The sequence below is a fragment of the Microtus ochrogaster genome (genome assembly GCF_000317375.1).
Source record: "Microtus ochrogaster isolate Prairie Vole_2 chromosome 14 unlocalized genomic scaffold, MicOch1.0 chr14_random_1, whole genome shotgun sequence".
Classification (NCBI taxonomy): Eukaryota; Metazoa; Chordata; class Mammalia; order Rodentia; family Cricetidae; genus Microtus; species Microtus ochrogaster.
The window spans coordinates 1,764,699-1,773,910 of record NW_004949096.1 but is presented as its reverse complement, the minus strand read 5'-3'; positions in this window follow the sequence as shown (position 1 = coordinate 1,773,910).

The window sequence follows — 9,212 nt, the reverse complement described above, 5'->3', positions numbered from 1 at the left end:
CAAGAGTACAGTTGGAATGGCTAGCATTGACTGTCAACATGACTGGGATTCATTCACAAGAGTACAGTTGGAATGGCTAGCATTGACTGTCAACAGAACTGAGAACCATCTGGGAAAAGAGTCTCAATGAGGAATTACCAAGAGCAGATTAGCTATGTGTTTTTCTTAATTGGGTTGATTAAGGTGGGTTGAGGCCCCCTCTACAGCATGAATAGCATCTCTTCATAAGCCGAATCTGAACTATGTAAAAGTGGAAAAGGGGCAATGGGTGAAGAGGCATACATACATTCATTCTTTCTTTGCTCTTGACTGTGGGTGTGACTAGATACTTCAAGTTCCTGTCTTGGCTCCCCAACAATGTCAGACTATAACTTGGAATTATAAGCCAAATAACACCTTTCTCCCCCAAGCTGATCTTGCCAGGATATTCTGTTATGGTAACTGGAAAGAAAACAACAACCTTCATGACTCAGTTTCCTTCATTAGGCCATGCTGCCCAGCACTGTCCAATTGTGGATTAAGTTTTGAGCACATGACTCTGAGAGGGAACATTTGAACCCTAGCAGAGTCATAAAGAAGAGTCAGGAATGAGATGCAATCAGTTCCCATTATTTCGGAGATATTAGAATACGGATAGCTGTATTTTCTTTATGTTTTCTGTCTCTCTCTCCATCTGTCTACCTCTTTGTCTCTTACAGTGGTACACCAGGTGAGAAGAATGATACACCACTCAGGTTCACAGATGCAGAGGAGGTAACATGGAATTTAAAAATGTAAAGCTAGAATTTGTCTTCCATTATTTTGGTCAAAAAGATATGTGGTCTGCCACGATTTCTACAAGTGTGACAAAGGGATGAAAAAGTATTCTTGTCATGGCAACACTATGAGAAATCAATTTCACATCAGTTCTGTTTCCATTTTTAAAGCTTAATTCATTTAAAAAGCACATGGGTGTCTGAGGACATTTACTTTGAGCTAAGAGACCATCTAAGGAAGATTCAGGTCCATCTGTGTGTCATCTAAGCCTTCATCTGTACCTATGATTGACTTCTGAGAGGAAGCCAAGGAAAACAACTGCAAGCCGTGGTAGCAGGTAGTTCCATAAAACATGAGCAGGGTTTCGGGTGCATTGATATAGTGGTCATATATGAATTTTTAAAATGCAGTTTGCTCAGCCTCTTTGCCATGTTCCCCCAAATGGGGTAACTGATTACACACACCTAACTTGTCAGTGTCAGAGATGAGCATATGGCCCCCATTGGCCAGTCAGAATAATCTTCCCTTGAAGACAGTAATTGTTTCAGAGGTGGTCATGAGGTTCAGGGACCTTTCTGTGGTGTTAACATGGAGTTCCTGCAATCCTTCCTCCTGAGATCCATAACAGCAGGGTGAAGGATTAATCCTACAAGGGAAGACGATTGGAAGTGAGAGGGGATGTCATACCTAAAAATAACTGGCATGGCTATGAATTGGGCTTGTCCTCAGCACACTGTGATGTGTGGCCATGCTAATGAAGGATCAACTCAGAAGTACTCCGGAATGCCATGCGGAAAGCAGGTACCTGCCAATGAAACCAGAAGACAGAAAAGTGACTAAAGAAAGCAATAGACACGGCGACTTCTTTATGAAACCAGCTAGCCACGCCTGAAGGCTCTCCCCTTCTGGAATGTTCCATTCCATTTTTTGCTTAAGAAAGCTTTTCAGAAAGAGAAACAGAAGACAAATTAGAAGGTATTTGCATCGAAATTGATATTCTTCGCTTTGTTTTGAGATTTTAGTATATGTCTGCAGTCTGAAGCCTCTGGGAGCCTAAGGCCATTATCCAAGGATCATTTCCCATTCATCCAGAAGTTTCTACAGCACTGTAGTGTCTAGAATACCACAGAAACTGCAGAGAGGTCAAAGCCCCATGTCTTCTGGATAATATTTCTTCCCCAAAGCCTCTGCATGGCACTTTTGCTGTAGAAACAGGCAGATGACAAAGGTCTAGTCCCCCACAGGATGCTGTCTGAAGCAAAGCCTCTACTGTTATTTAAATAATAAGTGTTCCTTAATTTCTTGTGTGTTAAAGCCTCTGTCCCCAGAGTGATGCTCTGAGTGGGTGGTGGACTCTTCCAGAGGTGGCACTGGGTGGGAAGTCTTAGGTCTTTGGGGATGTGCCCTGTAGGGGGCCTGTGAGAATCTAGTCTCTTTCTCTTTTTCTGGGACACTGTGAATAACTTTGTTTGGCACATGCTCCCACCCTCATGTGTTGCCTTGCAACAGGCCCAAAACAAGTGGGCCCAGCCATGGTCTAAAATGTATATGATTGTGAATCAAAACTCTCCTCTTGAAAGCCAACATGTCTTGTTATAGGGAGTTCTTGGGTCCTGACATCTATAAGAGCCTCACAATATGCTTTTAATATATGGATTTTATTACTTTTTTGTTTCCTTCCTTTCTTTCTTCCTTCCTTCCTTCCTTCTTCCCTTCCTTCCTTCCTTCCTTCCTCCTTCCCTCACTCCCCCACTCTTTCTTTCTTTCTTTCTTTCTTTCTTTCTTTCTTTCTTTCTTTTCTTTCCTTTTCTTTCTGTCTGTCTTCTTTTCTACTTTCTTTCTTTCTTTCCTTCTTCTTTCTATTTGTGTGGGGTGTGAATGCACCACATCCTGTGTATTGATGTCAGAGTACTACCTGTGAAATCAGTTCTTTCTTTCCACTATGTAGGTCCTAGGGATTGAACGCAGGTCCTCAGGCTGGACAGCAAGAGCTGTTATCTACTGAAACATCTCACTAGCCTGATATATGCTTTTAAATAAACAAAACCCAGAGTTCCCTGTTAGAGCAGATATATTTCTTGTCTTCATTTGTTCGTTTCTTTATGATCTGTTATTTAAATTTAATACTTTTCTCCTTCATTTTCCTCTGTAATAATAACTCATTGCTTTCACTTTGTCTCTTTTATGATATTTTAGTTTGGAGATGACTTTGGATCTATATAAGTACTAACAGAATACTGCAGAAAATTCCTTCTGCTCTTCAGTGGACTCCCACCATGTTGTTTTACCCACGCACAGCCTTTTCTCCCAGTCCCCACTCCTTCTCCTTTCTCCCTCCCTCTCTGTTATCTCTCTTTCCATGAATATAGGTTTTTCAGAGCTATTCTGAAAATTAGTGGTACACGATAGTCTCTAACCCCTGAGTTGTAAAATCGAGTATGATCTTTTTTTCATGACCACAGGAAAGTTATGCCCATGAAGTCCTCATCAGTAGAATGCCTTTAGTTCATCTGTGAACTGTAATCAAATTTTATCAAGGTCATGTATCAAAGTTTATGTTTGTCCTTAGAAATCCTGTTTAGGATCATTTAGTTACCCTATCTGTTCAGACAACATTAAGACAGAGTTTAGAATACTGGAATTTTTTCTCTTTCCTTCTTTCCTTTAATGTTTTTAATTTTTGTGAAGAGCATCAGTTGCATGGTGAAGTTGAGTAAAGTTTGCCATTGGTCTCCATGACATAATGCAGGTGAAACCTTCGGGAATAGAGTTAACACTGAAGTGGTATTGTGTCTTTGGAGCACTGAAGTCTGTATCACCACCATTATGAATCACACTTGGATCACTAAGTTAAGTTCGGCTCTTCCTGGAAGGTTATCATTTTTCTCTGTGTGATTTGCAAGGCTTTCACTGGAGCTGCTTTGAAAATATGTAAATATTCGCTTTCTTGTCTAGCATTCTTCCAATATTTCCAGCCAGTTGCAGTGATTCTTAACTGAACCAGTTACTGCTATAATAGTCACCAAATGATGATTTTGCCACATCCATCAAGTTTTTATATGATCATGAAGAGTGTTTTCTCTGCCTCTCTTTAAACATGAATTAATATATATCATTATTGATTCATGGATACACAGTTTCTCCAACAGCCTTTATTAGCTTAAATCTATAATCATATGATATTCAAGTGGTTCCATGCCCTGATTCTATTGTTCTCTACATTTCTCTCCCATCCCCATTGTCCAGCTGTTCCAGCTGTTCTTTTCCTTGTGCATGCAATGGCCTGAAATGTGTGCAGCTCCTCTTTCTGCACAGCTTTCCGTCCTCATTTCCCGGATGTGTCCCACCCAACTGCTCCAACACTAGAGAGAATCCGGTAGTCTCTAAAGGTGGCATTTCTCTTGATCTTATCGTAAAGATGTCAGCTGCAGTTAAGTGTCTCAGTATTTTCACAGGTTTATAACTTAGCTATAAAAATTCACTTTAGGCTACAGCTTGACATATAATCTCTCAGCCCAGGAGTGAATTTCTCTAGCCATTTCCCCTTTAATTCAACACCATGGTGATTCAGGGAAGCTTTCACCACCTAATAATAGATGCCCAAGAATTGTTACTGCCGCAGTACAAATCATGTCCACCACTAAAGTGATTACAGGGGATAAATACGAGACGAGGTACAACTTTACTGACTCCGGGATTAAAGTAAGAAAATCATATTGATCTTCTATGATGCTCTCTCTAAGTCCATCCTTCTCATCAGGACTCTCCCATGTAAAAATCCAGAAGGATTGTCTGGCATTATAGGAACCACACTGTAGGTGCGGCATTGGTAGTAGAGTGGTGAGCACAGCTGCCTTCCAGGAAACACACTGTAGCACTTGTAAAATCCTGGCTTGTTAGTGGCGGCCTCTGTCCAATATTGTTTCATGTTTTGGCCTTAAGTTAAGGGATCCAATGTGGTCAAAGGAATGGCAAGTCTTTCTATACAGAAGAAAAATAGTTAAAATCCCTATTTACTAAGAGTCTGTCTGTGTCTATGCATGTAACCTATAAAGATATTTAGTACAGTAGAGAAAGAGCTGCATTTGAAAGCCGGGTCCTAACTCCCAGTCTGGCTCAGCCAACAGCTGTCTGTAGAGCTGCACTATTTTCCCTTTGATTCATTTTCCACATCTGAAAATAAGGAGTTTGGGATACAATATTCCATAAGGTCCAGTCTAGCATTAATGCTATTTTGTGGTCCTTGTAGCTTAAAAAGCCATTTGTCTTTCTTTTTAGTTTCAATATGACGAAATGGATCTAACCTAAAACTGAGAACAATCAAATGGTAAGAGGGAGGACATTTTTGCCAGTACGGTTGATTTAGGGAAAGACAGTAGCAGCCAGGGAGGGGTTGGGTTAAAATGAGCACAGGGAAGTTCAGTGGAGAAGCTTTCACTGATTTGCCTACTTGTTGATTCAAACTTATCCAATCCATTTGATCACAGCGGTCCTCTGTGTATACCTGGTGTCAAAGGGTGCCGAGGCAGAGCCAGTTCTGAAATTGACTGTGCATATTTTTCTCTCTTCTGCTCCTTTATTTTCACACTTACAGGTGGAAGGATGTTCTTCCTGGGTAGAGGAAGAGTGGAATCTTAGGTGCAGAATCTCATAGCACCTAGCCTGGTGATGTAGATTTAATGGGCATTAAAAAGATTGCTCTATGATTGAATTGCCTCGGCTCTAAATAGGAGTCCTGATTCATGGGGAGTTCCTGTCTCAGTGCCTCTGTCTCTTTAAACAAGACCAAGTCTCTGCATGGCCGCATGGTCGTCATTGTTCTCTCCGTCCTGTGACTCTGTCCTTAGAACTTGACCTGTTTTCTCATTATACAGTTTTTTTTTTGGTGGCAGTGGTTTCTATATATGGTTTTTTTTGTTTTTCATATATTGTCTCATTTAGCTGAATGACCTTAAATTTACTATATAAAACAATATGACCAGGAATAACTGGCCCTCTTGTCCCTATCCCCCAAGGATTACGATTACAGTCTCTTGCCACCATGCCGGGTTTGTTTGGTACTGGGGATCCCGGCAAGTGTTTTGTGTCTGCCAAGCCAGCTCTCTATCCACAGAGCTATATCTCCAGTCCAGGTCAGGTCTTTCTTCTCGGGTCTGACCTCTTCTGATATGTAGACTTGAATTTCTAACAACCATTTGCTGATTTCTAGGAACAATGGAGTTGCATTATCAATGTTTTGTCTTTCATTTTCCTTGATTACCACACTTCTCTAGGCAGGGATAATGTTTTTCTTTGTTCTCCACACCATGGCATTTTTCTCTTGGGCTCTAGGAAGAGGACAAGTCAGCTCTGCCATTACTCTGGCCTTTGAAATAGAGACAGAAACCCCTCAATACTGTAAATTCCAATCATAAAGTGGAAAGAACTATTTTTAGTAAGAAATGAGGTAGTTAAAAAAACATTGTTAGCACTGAAGTGCTTTGCCTCACTGGCATGTTGACTAGAAACCAATATTGAATTGTGATAGAAAAATAGAGATTAAGAGGACAGAAGAAGGAAGGGGCTTCTGGAGTATGGAGCCTCTGGCCAGCTGAGAGTCAAACATTCAACAGCTAACAACATTTTCTGTGAAGATTGCAGATACAAGGGTAGCATTCCTTTTCCACAGAGATGTTTTCAAACGTGAGTGTTAAAATAACAAAAAGAATCATGCTTGAGATCTGAACATATATGACTCGTGTCTTTCCTGTATGCTCCTGCACCTCTTCTAGATAGGAACCTGAAACTTTCTGAGCATCTCACAGACAAGATTATAGACTCCGTTTGCAGTAAAAACATCCTCACTTTGCCTCCAACCCCTGTGACCTTCTTGGCAGTAGAGAACCAGCCTGTAATTTAAGTTCCCTTCAACCCTTTAAGATGTAACCTCAAAAGTCACCAAAGGTGTATATATGGCCATTGAAAAGACACTTAAGTGACGCTCCATCTTAAGAAGGCCACAACTGTGCTTGGCTGTGTCTTCCCTTATCTTCGAGCACTCTTCCCTCTCCTGACCCTCATGCCTAAATCTACGAGAAATTTCTCCATGATAGACTCCAACTCTACTCCACTCTGCACCTTTCTGCAGCACAGTCAAGAGTCCCGGATCAGCCTAGTGCAGGTCTCTGGAAAGAACAACCCAGGCTGCTGCAGGATGCGGGATGAAGCCATGTCTCTGGACCAAGCCCCACTGTGGCTCACATTACCATCTTGGTCTGTTCTCTCTATTCATCCACTGAATCTCATTCCTAAGTTTAATTGGATTGCATACACTGGTCATGTTGGTCTAGACTTTGTACCTCCAGAATTTCAGTTCTGGCCTTGGCAAGAGCTAAGGGCCATGGGTAACTTGTTTTGTTTCTCCAGTTTTTGTTTCAATTATTTCTCTATTGTTCTCTACAATATCTTACTTTATGGCTTTTCTGTGTGTGTGTGTCATCTGGCCTTGTGGTATTATTAGGTTCTCTTATATTGACATTACTTAGGAGGTTATAAGGTCAGGCTAGACCCTCTGCAGCCCCACCACCAGACGCAGAGAAGGAAAAAGAATGTGTGGACGATGGCATTTGAGGCAGTGGCATGAACATGGCACACTTCCCCACTCTGTGTCCGTTTCAATGACCGGAGTCAGCTACAGGGTTGATTGCGAGGCAGAGCAAGACATCCTCCTCCTCCTAGAGTCCAAGGAAGAAATGAGATAGCATAGAGAACATAGAACTTGGTCCCTGCCTCAAGAAGTGTGGTGATCATGGAAGAACAAAAGACAAAGATAATAAAACTACGTTTCTCCCCGGTGTTTACAGTTTGTCTAAGACGATGCTGAGTAATCTTAGTAATCTTAGGACCACTTCCTGAGTTTTGCTGTGATGTCATATGCCATTTCCCCTGTTGAATTTTTGTTTTTACTAAGTGTTTATCTTTTAAAACGGATTATTTTGTTATTGTTATGAACAAATAGTGATATTTGTCTCTACTGTGTAAAAATAAATCACGGTTAAAAAAAAATGAATCCACCACAGCTCACCTAAAACACTTTTACATGACATTAGTGGGCCGTCCTACACTTTTGGTAATATGGCCTCACTGTGTCAGAAGCACACACAGGGCTGACTCATGTGGGGAGTGGTTACTGCCCAGCAGGGCTGTGAAGGGAAAACAGAACACAAAAGAAAGACAATCGAGTTCCTGCTTGGAGTATTGCCTTTCCCTCTTTCTTTCCATTTTTCTGTTTCTTCTTTTTTCCTCCCTTCTTTCTCCAACCTTTCTTTCCTTCCTTTATCCATCCTTCCTTTCTTTCTTTCTTTCTTTCTTTCTTTCTTTCTTTCTTTCTTTCTTTCTTTCTTTCTTTCTTTCCCCTCCTTGGTGAGCAGTGTCTTTTTGGTTTGGTTTGTTTTGTTTTGGTTTGGTTTTTGTAGAAAGATTCTCTGCTGTCCTGGAACTTGCTCTATAGAACAGGCTGGCCTCGAACTCACGGAGATCTGTCTGCCTCTGTCTCCCAAGTGCTGGGATTAAAGGTGTGCGCCACTACCACCTGGCTGGTGAGCAGTGTCTTAGAGTGTTTGCTCAGCACCCCTTTTTCAGAACAGAAAGGATAGGAAAGCCTTCAGTCTCAGACAGTGAGTGTTAGCAGAAGCTATTGGTTGGGGCCCTTGACTAATGGGTCAGATTAATCCTCTAAGCCTTGGCCCAGGGCTGAGAGCTGCAGTTCTATTTACCTGTCCTCAATTAAACTGAAACAGCAGGGAAGCCTTCTGGCAAGGCCTGGATTCACTGCAGTGATCAAAACGGCCTGTATGAGTGCCTGTGAAAACAGTTCATTTTCCTATCAATGGAGCTTTACAACTACCCAGTAAATTTTATCTGAACCCTCTAACTCTAGTAAAATAGAGCAAAGTGCAATAAATTTCACTTTATGGGTTTTACAATTTGAAAACAGCTTCGGGCAGTCTGGTTACTGAGGCAACCCAGCTCCAGCAGCCTCCAAGGGTTGGTTTGTGTAGGATGGAGGCTTCGGAGATGATCCATGCCTTTGGGTTCCCAGGCTGTGCAAAAGAGGATGCCTTCATTTTGGACATCATTTAAGGCACAAGGGGAGTGTGTTGTCTCTACCTGTAAAGATGGCTTTAAATGGTGAAAAAAGAAAGAAATTAAATTACCAGGCAGAGTGCTGCCAGCATCCCTGGACCTCGAGCAAAGGAGCTTCATTAAGGATAGGGGCTTAGTCACCGACTTATTGCAGTCTAGTTGATGGCCCCCTAAGGTGCCCAGGCCTCTAAAAAAAATTCCAAATTGTTTTGAACTGGGAGTAAATCAAATAACATTCTATTTCCCCCCCCCCAACACACACACCCAAAAATGTTTTTACAAAATTCCCTGAGGCAGGTTTTCTTATTTTCAGCCGGATTTTAATTGACTGA